The 11447-nt window shown below is 34.4% G+C and overlaps 1 long non-coding RNA gene across 1 annotated transcript in view; it reads right to left on the bottom strand.

Moving 5' to 3' along the window:
- The window catches only part of LOC110268224, a 17309-nt gene extending 6602 nt beyond the window's left edge, over positions 1–10707 (bottom strand). The window contains exons 1-4 of the long non-coding RNA XR_002356337.1: positions 10505–10707; positions 9978–10229; positions 9770–9852; positions 9365–9690 (exon numbers count right to left, since the gene is read on the bottom strand). This is a non-coding gene — a long non-coding RNA (uncharacterized LOC110268224). The remainder of the gene's footprint in view (positions 1–9364; positions 9691–9769; positions 9853–9977; positions 10230–10504) is intronic.

The following is an 11447-nucleotide window of genomic DNA, read 5'->3' as shown; positions in this document are numbered from 1 at the left end:
CCATAACATTAAATAAAAATAGTTAAAAAATAATAAAATACAAATTATCAATACATTGAAAATTATGTTTAAATTTTAAAAAACTAATTAAGGAAGAAAGGCCAATACAACAACAATGGACAATTAAAAAAAAGGCCAAAACATGTACCTCATCCTATTCAATTATTAAACAAAAAAAGGGCCAAAACATGTAATTAATTACCACAATTACAGGATTGAAGCAATCACTTTTTTTTAACAAAATGCACAACAATCACTAAACTAACACTCACCAATTTAATCATGGGCTATATAAAGCAACCATTTTTATTTTTCTTATTATATATTAAAAAAAATGCATATCCACAAATGACAAAAAATAACCTGATCATCGCCACCAGCCCTCATCACCGCTTTCATTAAACTCCCAAGCACAATTTTTTTCTTCCTTTATTTTTCCATAACAAAACAATATTTAGAATGCAATCATCACAAAAAATTCAAATAAAACAAAGAGAATCAAAGATATATACCTCTTCTCACCTTTAGAAAGTGACTTCTTCTTTGGTGGTGCAAGGTCTTGTTTAGTTTATTCACAACCATATTCACTGACAACAGCAACATTTAGTAAATTTTGTAAACATGATTTTAGCTTCGAGTTATCTTCTATCACTGCAAAAAAAATAGATCACATAAATTTTCTAAAATTACAATGAAACCATCTCATCAAACCATCGTATTTTTAAGCTGCTTGATAAGAGAATTATTGTTGATCTAGATTTTCACAAAATAGAATTCCATCATTGAAAGTATAGTCTAAACCAACAATTAATTCCCAAATCAAATATTTTAAATTCAAATTATAATAACCGAGATCGAGAGTAATTCAACCTCGGGTCGTTCTCACTAGGAGTTGCAATTAAGTGTACAATTATTGGTTATGAGAGAGCATGGGATGGCAAGAGATGCAAGGAATGTAAATGGCAAAAAATTAAATGAGCATGCAAGGAATTAAAAGAGAGCAACTAAAGCAATGAAAATGGAAATTAAGTGCTAAAAAGGACTCTTGGTGAGAATTGGGGAATTTAGGATTCCTATCCTAGTTATGGACCACAAACATGACAATTGTGTGGAATTAATCCCAATTAGTCAATCCTACTTGAGAATTAGTCAAAAGGCATAATTGATTCCAATCCCTAAGTCCTAAGTCAACACTAGTGGGTCACCTAGAGTCAAAGAAAACTAAAACAATTAACAATCCTCACACAATGCGAAATGGACATCCACAACTCAATTCCACCCAAACAACCAATTTCTCAACCAAGAGTGTGAAAACTAAATATGCAAGAAATAAAAGTCAAATCAATTAAATGCAAGGAAAGAAAACTTAAAATACAAGAAACATCTTGGCAAGTAATTGAGAGTTAGGATTACCTATCCTAATCATTGACCACAAACACATGATGATTATGAAGAGTTAATCATACTTAGTCAATCTTACATCGAAAATAAGTTAAATAGGCATAGTTGATTTAAATCCCTAAGTCCTATGTCAACACTAATGGGTCACATAGAGTCAAAAAAGACCAAATCAACTAACTACTCTAATGTATCAAACGAGAATGGACATCAATGACTCAAGGGTCACCAAAGTCATCAATTCCAAGCCAAGAGTGGAGAAAAACTATGTAAAAAATTAAGCCAAGTATTTTATCAAATACTTGGTGTGCATGAAGATAAAATAAATTCTAAAGCTACCAAAGTAAGAAAATAACAATAACAACTAAAGAAAGCCATAAATAAACATAAAACATAAATTGTATTAATTGAAAGTAAAATTAACATAGAGTGTTCATATCATAAAAATGGCAAAAGAAAGGAAATTACAAGAGAAATAAAGAAGAGAAAGACAAGAAAAGCATGAAAACATAAAGGAAATTACATTAAAATAAGAATTAAAGACTGAAATTAAAGAAAATTAAACTAAACCTAACCTAATTCAGAGAGAGGGGGGAGCTTCTCTCTCTAGAAACTAAGAGAAAAACATAGAAAAACTAACCCTAATTTCCCCCACTTGTTTCCACTTGAATTGGGGTTGAAATAGCTTCAGAAATGAGTTAGACTGGATTTTGGAGGCCCAGAATTCGCCCCCAGCGATTTGCATTAATGAGCTCACGTGCCTCGTGTCATGCATACGCGTGGGTCACGCGTCGCCTGGCAAATTTCACTTCCACGCGTACGCATCGCCGAGCTCGCACTTGTGCGCGTGCACGCATCGCCTGTGCGCACGCACGGATGCTGGAATGTCCAAACTCCATTTCTTCATGGCTTCTTCCCTTTTGCATGCTCTTTCCTTCACTTCTTCAACACATACTTGCCTTGGGAACCTGAAATCACTTAGCAAATACATCAAAGCACCAAATAGGATTAAAGTGAATAAAATTGACTAGAATTAAGCACAAAAGAGCATGTTTTCACTTTCATACACAATTTAGGAAGAAATCATGAAACTATGCTATTTCATTGAATAAGTGTAGGAAAAGTTGATGAAATCCACCCAATTAGAGCAAATAAATACCATGAAATGTGGATTCATCACATCCCCACACTTAAACAATAGCATGTTCTCATGCTATACTCAAGAAAGAAACAAGGGGTATTACATTTATTCAAAGCAAGTAAACTACCTACATGCAATCTACCTATATGAATGCAACTACTTAGTCAAAATAAATCAATTTCCAAGAAAGCATATATGCACATAAGGGCTAAATCAATCTTAACCAAGTCCAATCCATAATTGATTAGAGTTATTGAAAAAGATTTTCAAACTTGCAAGAAAGGAATTAAGCATTGGTAAAAACATGTAATTGAGCAATTGAATCCTCACCGGATATGTATCCGCTCTAATCACTCAAGTGTATAGGGTCAATTCACTCATTTCTCTTCTAACCATGCTTTCTAAGATTTGTCTTTCATCTAACAATCAATATTTATTCAATGTATGCATACAAGTATCATGAGGACTTTTCATGGTTGTAATGGGCTAGGGTAAATGTAAGGTTATATATATGGTCAAGTGAGCTTGATATTTGCATCTTTGATTAGTCTAAGCTCTCACCAAACCTACATAACAACCTATACAACTCAAAGCAAACCTAACTACCCATTTCTCAATTTTCTTACACACTCATGCATTTTCTTTTAATCACAACTCATATGCATTTTTATTTCTCAAACTTTGGCGTATTTTGTCCCCTTTCTATTATTTTCTTTTTCTCTTTTTTTTTTCAAACTAAAATATATACACAAAAGTGACAATGCATATGGTTTAAGTATTTGATGCATGAGCATGTACCCAATTCCCAAGATTTTCAATCAAGAGTACAAATATCCACTTTTACCTCAACCAAAGTTCCCAAACTTCCCCACACTTAGATGATATACTCTCACTAGCTTACGCTAATCAAAGATCCAAATAAAGAATATTTATTGTTTTTCACTTTAAGGCTAGTAATGTGCAAACTTTAAGAACAAGAGGGGATTGAAATAGGCTCAAAGTTGGTTAACAAAGGAAGATATAAGAGGGTAGGCTATTTGGGATAAGTAAGCTTAATGAAAAGATGGCATCAATCATATAAATGCATATATGCATCAAACAATAGACATAAAGAATCAAACAAATCAAAGATTGTAATCATAAAAAGAGAATAACACACACAAGAATAAAAGTAGTGGTTATATGGTGTAACCACACAATTAGGCTAAAAAACTCACAAGGTTGTGTGTTTATAACTCAAAAACATGTTCCACAATATATTTCAAGCAAGTTTCAATCAAAAGTTCCAACTAAAATCAATTAGGATATCAATGCCCTATCAAGAATGTTTTTCTTGAAAAATTTTATTATACTAACTAAGCTTATTATATTTATGCAAAGACATGCAATAAACTAAGAGAGAATGTAATTAAAGCTCTAAAATATATACAAACTAAGAAGAGAAAATACAACTAAGAATTCAAAAAAGAAGATGAAAGTGTTAGGATTAGAGTATGTCACCCAAGATTGTCGATCGGAGATGACCTCCCCACACTTAAGGATTTGCACCGTCCGCGGTGCAACTAAAGGTGAGCGACCGGGGGGGTGTAGTGACTTCGGATTGCCACCTTCAGCTGGTAGATCAATCGGCTGTTGCATGCTCTTCCTCCCGCTTTCCTTGCTTCTTATGGTGGATCACTCATGAAAGATAGAAGATAGGATATTAAGATGAGTGAATGCAAAAACAAGGAAGCATGGATTGTTGGGATGAGGTGATAAGCACTAGAATGAGTGAGTGAATAAGTTTGTGACATGAAGAAAATAAGTGTGTAAATTCTAAGTTGTGTATGATTTAGAACACACACACTAGCATGGATAACTAGGTCACAATTAGACAAAATACATGCACTTCACTCATCCTAGTGTGCTTGAGATACTTTAAAAGAAAACTTGTAGGTTAAGATAAACAAACAAGCAATAAAGAGGCATGAAAGTATTCAAGCAAGAATCAAGGAATTGTGAATTTGATAATGAAACAACACCTAATTGACATGAAGTGGAAAACAAGACAAGCATAGTCCACAAAGCTTAAAAAGCTCAAAAAGTGTCATTAGGCAAGCTTGTGATCCAATTTCACAAATTTCAATGTTAATGCATCAAATAGGTGCGTTAAATAAAAGAAGTCAATCATAATAAGCATCACCTAACAAAAAATGCATCAACTTCAATTAAATTGCCTAATTATAGATAGTGAAACCAAACTACATGGTGGCCAAAACATGCAATTTAGAAATCCAAAAGCATTCTCAAAGGCAATGTTATAAGTACTTGGTATGTGCAAACATTCATCATGAAGAACTCAATACCAATCAACAATTTATAACCACAATAAATAGTAACAACAATAATAATTCAGCAACAATATCTCAACACAATCAATAAATCAACTCAATTATCCAACACTTAGTATCAAAATAGAAAATTAAACTAACTAAGCTAAATAACTAACTACTAACTACCTAATTAACTAACTAACTAAAGGTGAGTGTCGTGGGTGGTGAAGTGTAGTGGGGAGTGGTCGTTTAAGAAAGGAAAAGAAAGAGGAGAAGAGAAAAGAAGAGAAGAAGTAGAGAGAAGAGAAGAAAAGAAATATATGGGGTGAAAATAGGGGCGTGCGTAGGCATAGAAGGCTGTGCGCATGCACGAGGGGTCACGCGTACGCGTCAGGGACGCGTGCGCGTGGTGCAGGCGAGAAAGAAGATCGTCGCATACGCGTAATAGATGCGTGCGCGTGAAAGGGCGAAAATGCAACGCGACGCGTACGCGTGAAAGACGCGTACGCGTGGATGGAAAAAATGAAAAAAGGGTTGTGCATTTGCACTAAGCATGCAAACACTGCAAACAGAGCCCTTGTTTTGAGGTATGTGTGGGCACAGACCTATGCTCATGCATAGAAAGGCAAAATTTTTTTTTATATGAAGCGTCAAAATAGCCAGCTATTTCGCCTTCTGTGCGTACGCACACAGGTCCGTGCGCACGCACAAGGCGCAAAAAGAGGGGGTGAGGACGCACAAGGTGTGCTAACGCTCCCAGCAGAAGGTGCATAAGCTGGTGTGCGCACGCACATCTGTGCGCGCACAGAACACAAAAATTGGGGTTGCGTGCGTACGCACAGGTGTGTGCGCACGCACATGCTCTATTTTTCTCAAAAAATTTTAGTGCTCCATGGCATCCAACATGACATCCAAAATAGCATTTCTAACCCCAAAACTTTATTCTACCCTAAAAATGCAAGATCAACACAAAAATTCTACCAAACTAAGCTAATTAAAACAAACAAAGATTCAACAAACACAATATAAAAGAGAGGGAGAGTTAGAAAGATGTTACCAAACACTTTTATTTATTGTCTTTAAGTTAGACACTTGGGAGAGCCCTTGCTATAGTGGCTTGTGCATGACTTTTCCTCCAATTGCTTGAATGTCCAATGTCCTCCGGGATCCCAATCCTAACCATTAACAAAGACAACCAAAAAAGCAAGCTATTTACATATTAACATATTTACAATAGCCAAAAACAACACCATTGTAACTCTTCGACAACGGCGCTAAATTTGATAAGAGAATTATTGTTCATTTAGATTTTCACAAAATAGAATTCCATCATTGAAAGTATAGTCTAAACCAACAATTAATTCCCAAATCAAATGTTTTAAATTCAAATTATAATAACCGAGATCGAGAGTAATTCAACCTCGGGTCGTTCTCCCTAAGAGTTGCAATTAAGTGTACAATTATTGGCTATGAGAGAGCATGGGATGGCAAGAGATGCAATGAATGTAAATGGCAAGAAACTAAATGAGCATGCAAGGAATTAAAAGAGAGCAACTAAAGCAATGAAAATGGAAATTAAGTGCTAAAAAGGACTCTTGGTGAGAATTGGAGAATTTATGATTCCTATCCTAATTATGGACCACAAACATGGCAATTGTGTGGAATTAATCCCAATTAGTCAATCCTACTTGAGAATTAGTAAAAAGGCATAATTGATTCCAATCCCTAAGTCCTAAGTCAACACTAGTGGGTCACTAGAGTCAAGGGAAACCAAACCAATTAACAATCCTCACACAATGCGGAATGGACATCCACAACTCAATTCCACCCAAACAACCAATTTTTCAACCAAGCGTGTGAAAACTAAACATGCAAGAAATAAAAGTCAAAGCAATTAAATGCAAGGAAAGGAAACTTAAAATACAATAAACCTCTTGACAAGTAATTGAGAGTTAGGGTTACCTATCCTAATTATTGACTACAAACACATGATGATTATGAAGAGTTAATCCTACTTAGTCAACCTTACATCGAAGATAAGTCAAATACGTATAGTTGATTTAAATCCCTAAGTCCTATGTCAACACTAATGGGTCACATAGAGTCAAAGGAGACCAAATCAACTAACTACTCTAATGTATCAAACGAAAACGGACATCAATGACTCAAGCGTCACTAAAGTCATCAATTCCAAGCCAAGAGTGGAGAAAAACTATGTAAAAAGCTAAGCCAAACATTTTATCAAATACTTGGTGTGCATGAAGATAAAATAATATTAAAATGCAATAAAATAAATTCTAAAGCTACCAAAGTAAGAAAATAACAATAACAACTAAAGAAAGCCATAAATGAACATAAAATATAAATTGTATTAATTGAAAGTAAAATTAACATAGAGTGTTCATATCATAAAAATGGCAAAAGAAAGAAAATTACAAGAGAAATAAAAAAGAGAAAGACAAGAAAAGCATGAAAACATAAAGGAAACTACATTAAAACAAGAATTAAAGACTGAAATTAAAGAAAATTAAACTAAACCTAACCTAATTCTAGAGAGAGGGAGGAGCTTCTCTCTCTAGAAACTAAGAGAAAAACATAGAAAAGCTAACCCTAATTGCCCCCATGTTTCCACTTGAATTGGGGTTGAAATAGCTTCAGAAATGAGTTGGACTGGGTTTTGGAGGCCCAGAATTCGCCCCAGCGATTTGCATTAATGAGCTCATGTGCCTCGTGCCTCGTGTCACGCGTACGCATCGCCTGGCAAATTTCACTTCCACGCGTACGCGTAAGTCACGCGTACGCGTTGCCGAGCTCGCACTTGTGCACGTGCACGCATCGCCTGTGCACACGCACGAATGCTAGAATGTCCAAACTCCATTTCTTCATGGCTTCTTCCCTTTTGCATGCTCTTTCCTTCACTTCTTCAACCCATACTTGCCTTGGAAATCTGAAATTACTTAGCAAATACATCAAGGCACCAAATGGGATTAAAGTGAATAAAATTGACTAGAATTAAGCACAAAAGAGCATGTTTTCACTTTCATACACAATTTAGGAAGAAATCATGAAACTATGCTATTTTATTGAATAAGTGTAGGAAAAGTTGATGAAATCCACCCAATTAGAGCAAATAAATACCATGAAATGTGGAGTCATCCCTGCTCCTGTTCATCAAAATTCAATTTACCTAAGTTTACCTTAACATTGTTAGCACTAGCTTGCCATTTGTCTTCATATCAGCATTCAGAATTTCACCCAGTTTAAGAATATGTATAAAAAATCAGCTTTATTTTTGCCAAAAATCGTGTTCATTGTTAAAGAGTTTCAATTTTTCAAAGAGTATTTGCCTAACATCAATGTCGTGAGTTTGTTAACATCAATGTCGCAAGATTTTAAAAGAAAGTTATCAAATTTGTCGTATCCAAGAATAAATAACACCTTTTTACCATCTAAGCCACTACTAAAGTTAGTGTGAAGCCAACAATTAATCATTGTGAAAACCAAAGTTCAATAAAATTGCATTCATAAGAATTAAGAGGCTCAACAAAATATTAATATAAGGAATTCCTAACTGAGCATCTAAAAAAAAGAAGAAAAAGGAGCAAGCTAATGCTGTAATCCAGGAAACAAAGGATCATAATGAAAAAGTTCAACATACTGTTTCAGATAAAAGAAAAAAAAATCATCCTTCCAGCCCACATCTTATTGGTACAACTATGATAGAGTAAGATATATACTGAAACTTTTTTAACAAAGATTTGTATTTCTTTATCAAGTAAATACAAATAAAAGAACAGTCTGGTCTGATAAATTATACATAATTGATATGAGAATTGATATGCAATTCTAAATTACATTTCTATCCAGAAAATTCTAAATCCTAAGCCTTTGCAACGAAGCATTAAGAACATCAGTAATTTCATCAAAACTACCAAGTTTGGAACCCATCAGAGAGATAAAATTACTAAACTAACCTCTTCTTTTAAAGGAATCATGGACAATTTCAATCAGAAAATATTGCTGTCAACCTGTTGTTTCTTAATTCAAACACATTAAAACACAAAGTAATTAGTGTTCTAGGTAAAATGTTTATTTGACTACTATATTCTTGATTTTGCTACTTGATCTATTATACTTTATGCATATTCCTGTAGAATTCAGAATTCAAATTAATTCACCAATTTATGTTTATGAAATACATGAAATAAACTAAACAGAAACATTAACAAAAATTAATTTCAATTCCTTACTTTATACTTTATCATTATCATTATATACATGTCCACTACCAAGCCCACTGATTGAAGAATCTATCATTTTACATGCATAAAGGAATAGATCACAATTCATAACATGTATAAACTTACAAAGCAGATTTAAAATACAAAATCACTGCCCCATAAAATATTTTGGATACAATAAATATTATGACTTGTAAAATCATCAGTATGTTTACATTATTTGTATAAAGTTATGTATGCATAAGCTATGACCATAGTCAAATTAAGTATACCAAAGCTAGTTCCTCAATGATTATAGAGTTGTTTCCGTTCTTTTCAAAATGCTTATAGGAACACTGTGCATGTTTCTCCCACCTATCAAGTGCTTCAAGTTGATGAACACTAAGTGTAGCTGCACGAAACTCATCAAAATCCATCCTTCTATATTGCAATGCATTAAGCTGCAACCCAAATTCATTTTAATCAGTGAGCACTATTGGTGCAAATGCTATTTATATAATGTATGGAAGCATTGGTATAGTTAAATCATAGAACTTACTGATCCAAAAAAGTCAAGAATGCGTGACTCCATAGTATTTGTTGCGTTTTTCATCGAGGTCTGACCATGTCAAATTTGTGAGATGGCAAACACCATCATCTTAACCAAGTATATAAAAAGAATTTGAAACAAAAGTAACCGCTTTGATGTTTTCTAGGCTAATGGTTCGATTTTTGTTTGGCTTCAAAAGTGTAAACTCCTCCTTTAAATAAAGCAGTTCGTCTACAGTTAATGTCTTAGAGACTTAGACAGTCAAAATAATATTCTGCTTAGTTATTGAGAAGCTTAATGTATAGTGGAATCATTTAAAAGCAGAAAGAACAATAAATAACAAAGAAAAGAAGTACCTAAAAATGCAATGCTTCAGCCACCTTCAATATTGGCAGCCGGTGTCCTGTCTGGTGCATCTGACAGTCGTTTTTCATTACATTCAAGTTCAGAGTCAGTCATGAGCAGCATGAAAGAAAAAGAATACCACTTAGCTGTTGCACAATATCTTTAAGTATATTTTCTTCTTTTATCAATTTTGAAAGCTCAGTCTCATCCTTAGCCAGAGCTGATTTAGCTTTTTCAATTTATTCCGTCCAAAAACACCATCTCTGAAGAAGGGCAAAGTGTGCAAGGTTAGGGCTAGGACTTTCTGCAGGTCGAAAATACACATTCTCTATCTTCTCTGTCAGTTACTGCTTCCATCACCAGCGAATTCCTCCTACTTTTTCACTGGTGATATGTTTAGGTATTTTGAGCCATAAATTGATTTGTGTATACTCCACATCTGCCTCAATCACAGAGAAAAAGAGAGAAAGAGAGAGATAGAAGAAATCAAGTAATAATCTTATTTTTAAAATATGCATTTAAACGTTACACAACTAACCTCAAATGGATCACTCTGCAGAATGCCGCTTGATAGGTAAATGGACACGGTTCTACGGATCCAATAGCGGCGGTGGCATCCATCACCGCCATCACCTCATTTCTCTTCTTTTCTCTGTCGATCTAGCATCCTTCTCTATGACCCTCCCTGTCATCGCCACCCTCTTCTCCTTCTTTCGTCGTTCTTTGTTTCTTCACTGTTGTTTTCTTCTTCTCTTCTCTGCGACGTCGAAAGAGGAAGTCTTTCCCTTGCTGGTGCCAACTACTCCCCCTTTCAAAACTTGCAGTGCGCTCGCTCTTATCTTCTCTTCTTGTTAACAATAAAAATGCAGCTGCAAGTCTTGGAATAAAATCATTTTCAATTTCAATTTGAATCAAAATCCCGCCCAATTGCTTCTTTATTTGAGAACTGTCAGGTATCCAACTTTAAGACCAAATATATGTCAATCACACACAGTTTCACGTGTCGAGTATAGAATGCTCTATTTGTCGCTCACAGACCACTCTACTACTCTCCTATTATATATTAATAGATTAATAGATTAGTAATTTTTTTTTAACAATATTAACTCTTAAAGTATAATTGAAATATATTTAAAGCATGGTTTCGATATCATCGTGGTAGGAAATTATTTAACGTCATTGACATACAGAAGGATTCTAATGACGATGAGCTATATATACTACTTTTTTGAGGGGGTGTTTGTAAACCATGGGTTCATATGTGTAGAATGTAGATGCTTAAATTGGATTCAAGTATACACTTGAGTGTTGTTAGAATGAGATTTATTTGAATGTTTGATTTTTTTATTGTTGTGCCTAACCATACCTACATTTGATCCTTAGGTTTCCCTACTAAGATGACTTGGAGACGCCAAAGCAATGGTTCAGAATCAAAATTAAACATCAGCAATGCTACGACAGAATGATTTCAAGACGAGTAG

This window comes from Arachis ipaensis, chromosome B10, assembly GCF_000816755.2.
Source record: "Arachis ipaensis cultivar K30076 chromosome B10, Araip1.1, whole genome shotgun sequence".
NCBI lineage: Eukaryota > Viridiplantae > Streptophyta > Magnoliopsida > Fabales > Fabaceae > Arachis > Arachis ipaensis.
The sequence above is the reverse complement of the archived record's forward strand: the minus strand, read 5'-3'. Positions and strand labels throughout refer to the sequence as shown.